Source organism: Xenopus laevis, chromosome 3L (assembly GCF_017654675.1).
Source record: "Xenopus laevis strain J_2021 chromosome 3L, Xenopus_laevis_v10.1, whole genome shotgun sequence".
NCBI lineage: Eukaryota > Metazoa > Chordata > Amphibia > Anura > Pipidae > Xenopus > Xenopus laevis.
In genome coordinates, this window is record NC_054375.1 from 17,683,711 (window position 1) to 17,695,786 (window position 12,076).

The 12,076-nt window shown below is 40.7% G+C and overlaps 1 pseudogene; it reads left to right on the top strand.

The window, feature by feature from the left end:
* LOC108710762 overlaps positions 1-12,076 on the top strand; it is a 45,711-nt pseudogene that overhangs the window by 12,480 nt on the left and 21,155 nt on the right.

A 12,076-nucleotide genomic window follows, 5' to 3' on the forward strand; every position in this document is an offset into this window, starting at 1 on the left:
CTGGTGCGGCGAATACGCAAATAAGCACAGGAATTCATGAAAATAGTTATAAAGATATACTGTATTTGTGTGTCAGGCTACTCCGCTTGGCCTACATTTATCAGGCGCAGTTAAGGAAAAAATCATAAAAGGTGATTATGTAGACTTGCTTTCACTTTTGCCCTCGGCCAAGGAATTTTTAAAATCAGACCATAAAGGGGATACTGAGGAGGAAAGACGCAGGCCAGTGGCCAGGACATTCACAAATTGGTTGCAGGCCTTCTGCATATATTCTAATATATTATTAGGGTCTGGGTTTATTTAAACATTTAGATATTATTTTGGAGGCATATAAAAGCTATGGCGGAGTAGCTTGGTTTTTATATGATGACGAGTAAGACAAAAAATGGCAGTTCATAAGTCTATGCTTTTGGGTTCTAAGGACATAAATTTATGGATGGGAATGTTAGCACCAAAACCTCAGCCGCTGCAGAATCAGACTAAGAATGTTGCAGGTAGGAATGCTTGTTGGTCCTTTAATGAAATTTTTGCAAATGGCAAAATAGTTGCCGTTATAAACATGAATGCTCTATTTGCGCGGGGGCACACCCGGCCTTTCGTTGCGCAAAGAGATTTACTCAAGCTTGAAAATTCAATCAAAGAGAACAGCACCAAAAAAGTGATAACGCCAGTGATACTGTCCGCAATGTTACCCTACTTAAGGGTCTATCCAAACCAACAGAAAGCAACAATACTTGAATCGGGTTTTAGTGAAGGTTTTATAATCCCGACTGATAACACAAAATGGTCTCCAGTTGTAGTAGATAATTTAAAATCAGATAAAAAATATCCTGAAATTGTCAGAGAAAAATTACTTAAGGAATTATCTTACAGCAGAATTGCTGGTCCTTTTAAAGATATCCCATTGTTTAATATGAGAATTTCTAATTTAGGAGTAGCACCTAAAAAAGAAACTGGCTCTTTTAGATTAATTCATCATTTGTCGTTCTCTAATGGTTTATCGGTTAATGACAGCATTTCTCCAGAGTTATGTTCAGTGGAATATGCGTCTTTTGATAAAGCAGTTAACTTACTCAGACTTTGCGGTGTAGGAGCACAATTAGCAAAAAGTGATATTCAGTCTGCCTTCAGATTACTTCCGCTTCATCCCGATTGTTACTTTCTGTTAGGTTTCCATTTTGATGGGGGTTATTACTATGACAGTTGTTTGCCTATGGGCTGTGCCGTTTCTTGCAATTATTTTGAATTATTTTCAAACTTTTTGGAATGGACGGTTAAATTTGAAACTGGTTCTGAATTTATTTTTTATTTATCGGTCCAGCCGGTACAGACACTTGCAACATTATTTTAAGCACATTTTTGTTGTTAGCTAAAAAATTTGGGATACCTATAGCCATGGATAAGACATTTAAACCGACTAATACTTTACAGTTTTTAGGGATTGAAATTGATTCTGTCAAAATGGAATTTAGACTACCTGATGCAAAACTTCAAAAATTAAGAAGTTTGCTTTCGGCTGCTCTAGCAGCCAAAAAGCTGACACTAAAACATATTCAATCATTAGTAGGGCATTTAAATTTTGCGATAAGGATAATCCCGATCGGTAGGGTTTTTAATCGGAGGCTCATACAATTTACAGTTGGTATGTGTAACCCTAACTGGCATATTCGTATCCCTAACGAAGTTAAGGAGGATTTGATCATTTGGCAGCAGTTTCTAATGCATTTCAATGGTAGAACCTGCTAGCAGGATAATTTCATTGAAAACTCTGCACTACACCTTTATTCAGACGCTGCAGCATCAACGGGTTTTGGCGTAATATTTAAACAACATTGGTTTTGTGAGGCTTGGCCCACATATTGGAGTCAAACAGTTTTAATTAAAAATTTGGTTTTACTTGAACTATTCCCAGTATTGGTTGCGTTAGAAATTTGGGGTCATCTACTTGTTAATAAAAGGATTATATTACATTGTGACAACATGGGGGTAGTTCAAGTAATAAATACTTTATCAGCAAAATCTCCGCCAGTGGTAAATATCTTACGACAAATTGTTTTTAGAGCATTCAAGCATAAGATATGGATAAAAGCAAAACATGTTCCGGGGTGTCAGAACTCAATGGCAGATGCTTTGTCTCGTTTTCAGCTTGCTCTTTTTAGTCAGCTAGCGGGAGACATCGATCCAGAAAGTTTCGACTGCCCGAGTTATCTGTGGAATTTAATAGCAACAAATTAGAAGAGTTTATTTCTCAATTGCTTTCAAAGAAAACTTGGAGAGATTATCTGAGCACTTGGCAAAATTGGTTAAATCATAAAGCAAAAAGGGAAGGAGTCAATGGGGATTTAGATCATTTAATTTTGTTAATGTTGGAGCATACTGATGCTCAACATTCGGTAGCTTATGTTAAAAAACAACTGGCTGCCATTTCTTTCTTTTTGAGACTGTTTGGTCAAGTTGATGTCACTAAAGCAGCAGTTGTTAAACAATTTTTAAAAGGTTGGCATAAAGAAAAATTTGTAGCTGATAAAAGAAAGCCAATTACTTTGGATCTGTTACACAAATTGTTACTTGTATCAGAGTCAGTTTGCTTATCTGATTTCGAAGCTACTTTGTTTAAATTACTCTTCCTCTTGATATTTTTTGCAGCATTAAGAGTAAGTGAAGCTGTTAGTGCTTCAAAATTGAAACAAGGTGGTTTACATATAAACGATGTGCAACTGGTAGATAATAAATTGAGAGTTTTAATTAAAAAATCCAAAACTGACCAGTTAGGCAAAGGAACACTGCTGTGGATAGGATCATTTGAACGTTTAAATCATTGGCCATTCTTTCATATATTGGGCCAAGAGACGAGCATTGATCGGGAGTTATGGACTTAATTTAAGTTTTCCATATAACAGAGTTAAGATTCATTGGTTAGGCATTAGAGGTGCAGTTTGGAATGATTTATGGCAATTGTTTTCATTAATGTTACACAAGTGGGGAACACCTGACATTGTGATCATTCATTTGGGTGGGAACGATATAGGTAAAACGAAAATATGGGATCTTACTAGACAGATGAAAAAAGATTTAGCGGTTTTACATTTCAATTTACCTCAAGCTATTATCATTTGGTCAGAAATGGTGTCTCGGTTGCCGTGGCTTCAACAGCCTAATTTGAAGGCTCTGGAACGCTGCAAAAAGAAGTTAAATTTTAGAATTTGCAAGTTCATGAAATCTTTAAATTTGCTCACATACAGACATGAAGAGTTGGAATTAGGTGGAGATGGCCTACGCAGAAGAGATGGTATTCATCTGTCAGATATCGGCAATGATATCTTTAATGTCGGTTTGCAAAACGCCATTGAAAAGTTTTCTAGCCGGAAGAATCAAAAGGCGGAACTATTTGGGATAGGCTACCCAATGAAGGAATTGGGCTGGCTAGTTTATGTATTTTGAGAGTACATGGTATGTTTAAAAATCTATTAATAAATTGTGCTGCGGCCATTCTCCAACTAAAGTATGTTGTTATGTGTATTATTTGATATGTGTTATTTTCTGTGTTATAGCATACCGTTCCCATGACAGTGAGCCCCAACTCTTGCAGCCAAGGACAGTTTCAATCAGCCATTTCTTATTTCAACCATAGATCTATTTTATATAAATTTCATATTATGAAATATTATCACATTTTAGCAATGTGTACAACTTATTTTGTCAGGTTCTCTGGTAGGCCCTAGGAGACTCGCTCCGACACTTTTAACTTGCCATACTGTATGACCTTGCAGGAGTTTCAAAGCTTCTGTTCAATGCAGTCCACTAAGATAATACTTGGATCTTCCATGTCGGGACTGACCCAACTTATTATAAAGCATCAAGCAGTGGAAATGTTTTACAATTTTCTTTAAAATGCCATTCAAATTACTTGTATGTCAGGGTAATGTATGCCTTGAAATGTTATCTATAATGGGGCAATGCCCAGGCTTAAGTGGTTGTTTCCTGCTCAGGTGGACTTGCACTCAGAGCAGCATCAGTCCTCAGTATAACATATGTGAGCAAATGGTGCAAATCCGAGATGACCACAGCAACAGCAACAGTGAGGTAAGAGCCAGCACTAAGTATCATCGGGTTCTAGGGATGAGGTAAGGCATTGCTTGGGTAGAGCCAAGATAAAGTTATTTCATATAGGCATATATAGGCATTCAGATGGTACAGGAATCCATTATTTAGTTGTTTAAGTGTAGCTGAGCTTGGGGTCCAAGACAATCCTCCATTTTTATATGATTCAACTTGCAACCTCCCAGAATCCACCAAAACAAATATTGTTACTCAATAATAATCCTCTGGAATCTACTTACATATATCCTCAGTCCTCTAGGGCCCCACAAAATTCAGATCACTAAAATGAGTAAAAAATAACTGGACTCTGGACTGTGATGGTTCATTATTTCCTGTTTTTGACAGGTGGTTACTGGATCTGGGTTGGACTGCCAAAAATCAGATGAAGAGTATCGGGAGCTTTTTGATTTGGCCCTTAGAGGTCTTCAGCTGCTGTCAAAGTGGAGTGCTCATGTCATGGAAGTGGTAAGTGCGCACAAGAGCAAAATCTAGGCTTATTTATAGGGATGCACTGAATCCAGGATTCGGTTTGGGATTCGGACAGGATTCTGCCTTTTTCAGCAGGATTCGGATTCGGCCGAATCCTTGTGCCTGGCCGATCCGAATTCTAATTTGCATATGTAAATTAGGGGTGTGCAGGGACTTTTCATCACAAAAGAAGATTTTTTTTCCTTTCCTGCCCCTAATTTACATATGCAAATTAGGATTCGGTTCTGTATTCGGCCAAATCTTTCACCAAGGATTTGGGGATTCGGCCGAATCCCAAATAGTGGATTCGGTGCATCCCCACTTATTTACTGTACATCTGTCACGTTGTTACCCAAGCGCAGTTACCAGTGGCTTCCAATCAAATCATAGCTTTTATTTTCTTACTTGTAGTAGACTGATCAACACTTATTACGGATCACTTGCAAATGCTATCTGCACTGGTGCTATAAAGTATTAGTCAATACTATGTCCTACTGTCTTCTAGTGCTGCTGCCATCTCTTTCAACCTGCAGCTGGCATATTGCAGGGGGCTCCAGTTCGTGTAGGACTCGGGCACACATCTTTTAACTCATGGTTCGAAACAATAAAATCCCACTCAAGTATAGCACTCCTGCATGTCTGTTCCCTAAAAATGTAACTAGTTTTACAGGTGTTCCATATATTATAGACACCTCACATTCCCACAGTAGGAACCAATAGGCAAAAACAATTGCCACTAAGACATGTTTTATTCTGAAGGGGTTTTTTACAGTGAGAGCTGTGAAGATGTGTAATTCTCTCCCTGAATCAGTTGTACTGACTGATTCATTAGATAGCTTTAAGAAGGGGTTGGATGGCTTTTTAGCAAGTGAGGGAATACAGGGTTATGGAAGATAGCTCATAGCACAAGTTGATGCAGGGACTAGTGCGATTGCCATTTTGGAGTCAGGGAGGAGGTTTTCCCCCTCTGAGGCAAATTGGAGAGGCTTGAAATTGGGTTTTTTGCCTTCCTGTGGATCAGCTAGCAGTTAGGCAGGTTATATACAGACTTAAAGGGGAAGGAAACCTCGTCGGCGCTAACCCCCTCCCCCCCTCCCGTGTATTGCCCCCCCTCCCTCCTCCCACCTGGCCTACCCCTCCCGCTGGGCAAATGCCCCTAACTTGTTACTTACCCTTCTGCGCAGGTCCAGTCCAGGGAGTTCACAGGCGACATCTTCTTCCACGCGATCTTCTTCCTCCTTTGACCGGCGTTTTGGCGGCATGCGCAGTAGGAGCATTTCGCCGGTACAGATCTACTGCGCATGCGCCAAAAGTCACGCGCATGCGCAGTAGATCGTACCGGCGAAACGATCCTACTGCGCATGCGCCGGTCAAAGCAGGAAGAAGATCGCGTGGAAGAAGATGTCGCCTGTGAACTCCCTGGACTGGACCTGCGCAGAAGGGTAAGTAACAAGTTAGGGGCATTTGCCCAGCGGGAGGGGTAGGCCAGGGGGGAGGAGGGAGGGGGGGCAATACACGGGAGGGGGGTGGGGGGTTAGCGCCGAGGAGGTTTCCTTCCCCTTTAAGGATTAACTTTTTTCAACTTTACTTACTATGTTACATTGACAAAAATGATCTTGCACTGTAAGATCCTTATGATGCTTTTATGTGATTCTGCTTCTCCCTTTAGTACTCCTGGAAGCTGGTTCACCCCACAGACAAGCTCTGTAATAAGGATTGCCCTGGCAGGGCAGAGGAGTATGAGCGAGCCACAAGGTACAATTATACCAGCGAAGAAAAATTTGCCTTTGTAGATGTAAGGAAATATTTTGGGATTCCTGTAATGCAAATAACTGCTGTAAAGTCAATAATGTAATAATGAACACCAATAACCAAGAAAAGATATATATCAAAGAGCTGCACTTCACACTGCATACAAAGGGGTGGGAGGTGATCATATGGTTGTAACCTGCAACAACCCTAAACTTAGGTACTAAGTGCAAGATAATGTATTTGGATTTCTTTTTCTATATTTTGATTGATATTGTTGTGCAGATCTGTGGTTTGTCATTTAAACTATCTGGTTGCTTGGGTCTCAATTACCTTAGCAACCAGGCAGTAGCATGTAATACACTGGAATATGAACCATGGGTGGTCTGATAAAATATCTAGTATTAATGTGATTACTGGTTGATGTTGGATTATGATATCAACGAGCAGCACCAAATCAGAGTGAAGCTCCTGTAGGCAGTAGGAGAAGTGGAGCTTCCTGCATAAGTTCCAAATGTCAAATACAGAGGAAGGCAGCCTAAGGATCATATTTAATATCCTGAAAACTCCAGGATATTCCAGATGAATTTTAAGCTTGCCATACCCAGAGATCTTTGTTCAATTTGGCCATCTACGTGCTTGACCGAATTAGGCTGACCCAGTCTTTTTACCAAAAGATAAATCCCCCCTCCCCTCCTCCTCTTGAGCATCTGGAGGGTGGGGGCAGGTAGGCATAGAGGTTCATGCTGGGCCACTCAAATTTTTTGTGGTTATGTCACAAAAAATGCCTGTAATTATGCCACTTAAATTGTCTATTGGTCCATGAAGCATACACATCCTCTGTTTTGGCGTCATAAAGCCCCATGATATGTACACAGTATATACAGAAGAGTATAAAGTCAAATATGTAACCAATTAATTTTTATTTTGATTAAATCATTCAAGGAAGTAGATATGAGATTAGCAGCAAACTATAGAATTAAAGACAAAATAGTTAGACAGTTTAAGATTTTATGCTACTGCTGCATCTGCAGACTCAGGTATGCAGCAAGAGTCTTTAGCTTAAATAGGTACTCCAACAGTAAACAATTTCCATATAATGTGAAAGTGATTTTAGTTCACCACCATCACCAAGTTCAATACAAAGTGCATCATATTTAGAGTCCATTATCATATTTAGAGTCCATTATTCAATGTCTAATAGAATACGGTACATATACGTTATAATAAACAATTCACGTATAGCGTGAGTGGTTTGTAATCCAGAAACGCTGATTCAACACCAATTCCAATGAAAAAGTGCATCATAATTCAATGGAATAGATGACCTAATGCAAACCAATTACTCAAACTGTCCCTGCAATAATTGCCGGTTTCACCAGGGAAAGGTTATTATTATTATTATTATTATTAACATGTATTTATATAGCGCCAACATATTGCGTAGCACTGTAAAGTAAATGTGATTATACAACTTAATCACATGAATTACATACATAGAACATATGGAGTAACAAACATCACAATCAATACAGGTACAAAAAGGTGAGAAAGGCCCTATGCATAGGCATACAGTCTAAAGGGAAGGGAGTAATACACAAGGTGTGGGAGTGGGCAAGATCGAATTAAGTGAGTGAGAAATGTGGTATTGTATGTGGTGTTGCGTTTGGTAGTTAAGCAGAGTGAGGGTAGGCTTCTCAAAAGAAGTGCGTTTTCAGAGATTTCTTGAAAGCAGAAAGGTTGGGAGAAAGTCGGACAGACCGTGGGAGAGAGTTCCAGAGGAGGGGTGCAGCCCTTGCAAAGTCTTGAATGCGAGCATGTGAGGAAGTAATGAGAGAAGAGTTGAGTAGCAGGTCAGTAGAGGAGCGTAGTAAGCGATTGGGTGAGTATATAGAGAGAAGTTCAGAGATGTAGGGTGGGGCAGAGTTATGAAGTGCTTTGAAAGTCAGTGTCATTAATTTGAATTTGGTTCTGAAAGGTAACAGAAGCCAGTGCAGGGATTGACAGAATGGCGAGGCAGAGGAGCGGTTGCTGAGGTATATGAGCCTCGCAGCAGTGTTCATTATGGACTGGAGAGGTGACAGTCTCTGGAGGGGGAGGCCAATTAAAAGAGAGTTACAGTAGTCTAGACACGATATGATGAGAGAGTGAATAAGAATTTTGGCAGCATCTTGGGTGATAAATGATCGTATTTTGGATATGTTCCTTAGGTGGAAGTGACATGATTTAATAAGTGACTGGATATTAGGAGTGAATGACAGGGCAGAATCTAGGATAACCCGAAGGCCCCTGGGCCTGGGAAGAGGGGGTGATAGTGGAATTGTTAACTATGATGGATACTTCTGGGATGGCACTGGTGTTAGTTGGAGGAAAGAGAACCATTTCAGTTTTAGAGAGGTTTAATTTAAGGTAGCGTTGCGACATCCAGGTAGAGATAGCGGACAGGCAGGAGGAGACGCGAGTTAGGAGTTCTGGGTTGAGATCAGGAGATGAGAGATAGATCTGAGTATCGTCAGCATAGAGGTGGTAGTGGAAACCATACGAGTTGATTAATTTGCCAAGGGAGGAAGTATAGAGGGAGAATAGTAATGGTCCCAGGACAGAGCCTTGAGGAACTCCAACAGAAAGAGGTAGGGGAGAAGATGATACTCCATTGTAGGAGACACTGAAGGAACGATTGGTGATGTAAGAAGAGAACCAGGACAGGGCTGTGTCACGAAGGCCAAGCGACTGGAGGAGGAGAGGGTGATCTACAGTGTCAAATGCGGCTGAGAGATCAAGCAGTATTAGTAGTGAGAAATGATTGTTGGCTTTAGCGGTTAAAAGGTCATTAGTTAGTCGAGTCAGGGCAGTTTCCGTGGAGTGTTGTGGCTTAAAACCAGATTGTAGGGGGTCCAGCAGGTTATTGTCAGAGAGGAATGAGGTTAGTCGGTTGTAGACTAGGCGCTCAAGTAGTTTAGAGATGAAAGGTAGCAGAGAGATAGGTCGGAGGTTGTCAAGATTGGAGGGATCAAGAGAGGGGTTTTTCAGAATGGGGGTGACAAGAGCATGTTTTAGTTGAGAAGGAAACAGTCCAGTTGAGAGCGAAAGATTAAATAGGTGAGTTAAGGCTTTGATTAGACAAGGATTGGTATTGCGGATAAGTTTTGAGGGAATTGGATCAAGCGGGCAGGTGGTAAGGTGAGAAGAGGCCAGAAGCTTTGAGACTTCCTCATCAGTGACAGGGGTGAAGGAGCACAGGAGAGACTGGGGAGTGTGGAGGGAGGGTGGTGGAAGTCTAGGGGGGTTGAGTAGTGTAATGTCCCTTCTGATAGTGTCAATTTTGTTTTTGAAGTGCTCAGCAATATCTTGAGCAGAGACAGATGTGCATGTAGGGGGTGGAGAAGGGGAAAGGAGAGTGTTAAAGGTGGAGAAAAGTTGTGCTGGTTTTTTAGAAAGGTAGTTAATGAGTGAAGCAAAGTATGTTTGTTTGGCTTGGAAGAGGCTGGTGTTATAGGAGCGCAGGGCAGATTTGTAGCTCCAAAAGTCTGATTCTGAACGGGATTTGCACCAGCGACGCTCAAGTGCACGTGAGTGTCTTTGGATCGATTTTGTATGAGCAGTATGCCAAGGTTGAAGTGATTTGGGTCTAGAACGTTTTGTTTTTATAGGAGCAAGCTCATTTAGGGCAGTGGTGAGAGTACTATAGTAGACAGAGGTAGCCACATTAGGACATGAGATGGCTGAGATATTAGAGTCAAGAGAGTCAAAGGAAGAAGAGAGATGTGACACGTCTACAGCTTGCAAGTCACGGTAAGTACGTGTTTGGGGAATAGCAGGGGGTGAGGAGGGAGTTAGTGAAAGTTGAAATGTGAGCATATTGTGATCAGAGAGGGGAAATGGTGAGTTAGTAAAATTGGTGGTTGAACAGAGTCTGGTAAATATGAGATCCAGAGCATTACCATTGGATTGAGAGGGGGGGTCTGAGCACAAAGATAAGCCTAGGGAGGAGGTTAGTGAAAGAAGTTTAGAGACAGAAGAGTTGTTAATGTTGTTAACGGGTATATTAAAGTAACCTAATATGATGGATGGGATGTTAGATGAAAGAAAGTAAGGAAGCCAGGCAGCAAAATTGTCCAGAAATTGTGCAGTTGGTCCTGGTGGTCGATATATAACAGCAATGCAGAGTGAAACAGGAGAAAAGAGCCTAATGCAGTGAGCCTCAAATGAGGAGAATGATAGAGAGGGAACAGGTGGAAGAACTTTAAATGTACAGCGGGGAGAGAGAAGCAAACCTACCCCACCTCCAGGTCTGTTACCAGGTCTGGGAGTATGAGTAAGGTGTAGGCCCCAATAGGACAGGGCAGCAAGTGAGGCAATGTCAGTAGGAGAAAGCCAGGTTTTAGTAAGCGTGAGTAGGTTAAAGGAATTTGCAATGAAATGGTCATGTATAGGGATGAGTTTGTTGCAGACAGATCTGGCATTCTAGAGAGCACAGGAAAGATGAAGTGGGTTTTTGGGTATAGGAGTAAGAGTTCTGTGCTGTTTGAATTTGCCCTGGAGAGAAGGTGCTTGTGGTCGTGATATAACTGGCATGGGGTAAGGGCCAGGGTTTGGGGAAATGTCCCCAGCTGCCAGTAATAGAAAGGAAAGAAAGACTAAGTGAGAGTGGGATTTATAAGTCCTTAGTTTGTATGAAAAAGAGGAGTTTTGTGGAATAGCTAAACAGAGTACTTTATAAACTTCATGCGTGGAGAGGGAAGAAGAGTACAGTAGAGAGGCTGAGATTTGTATAGAACTGGGATTTGCCGGAGGAGGTAGTGAAAAATGTTTTATTAAGCATGGAGAGTGAAAGGAGGAGAAATGCAGGATAAAACATGTTTGGAGTAAGAAGTAACAAACTAGCAGGTACAAACAAATCTGTTTTCTTCTTGTCCCAGATGGTTCACTGTTGATTGCAGGGGAATCCGGTTCCTTTTGCCTTGTCAATGCCTTGTTTAACTGTCATTTCTAAGCACTTGTGAAATATTAGCACTTAGGAAAAATTTGCACGAGTGCCATCCCCAATACTGGGTCTGAATTTATATGTAGCTGATTGGGAAAACCAGAGCCTAATTAATCAATTAATCAATTAAACAACTAGCAAAGGGCAGAGTTTTACAGACACCAGAACCAGGTTTGGGGCTATAAAAATATCTCTATATATTAATAATAATATTCTCCTCACGGAGGAGTGGACACAGATGTGTGCTTGATATATTTATCAAAGAACTAAAGTAGAATAGGCCTGACAGACAAAAGTTATTGGGGTTAACAGATACAAGTAGGGATATAGCAGAATTACCAGAATAAGCAGTTGCAGTATATGGATATGGCAGTATATGGATATAGCAGAATTACCAGAATAAGCAGTTGCATTATATGGATATGGCAGTATATGGATATAGCAGAATTACCAGAATAAGCAGTTACAGTATATGGGTATGGCAGTATATGGATATGACAGTATATGGATATAGCAGAATTACTAGAATAAGCAGTTGCAGTATATGGATATGGCAGGTAACACTAAAGGTAACACTAAATTAATATTGTTACATTTCCCTGTGAAATCAGTAAATTATTTGTAAGGAAACATAAAAGGTACATTCTTAACATTGCTTGCTGATGATGTTGGTGACCAGACTGATAGCAGATGGACTTGCCTTCTGAACCCCTTGAATAAAGGCATCCCAGCAGTGACAGGCACCTTGTTTTAATTCCGATATCTGTGTTGGTA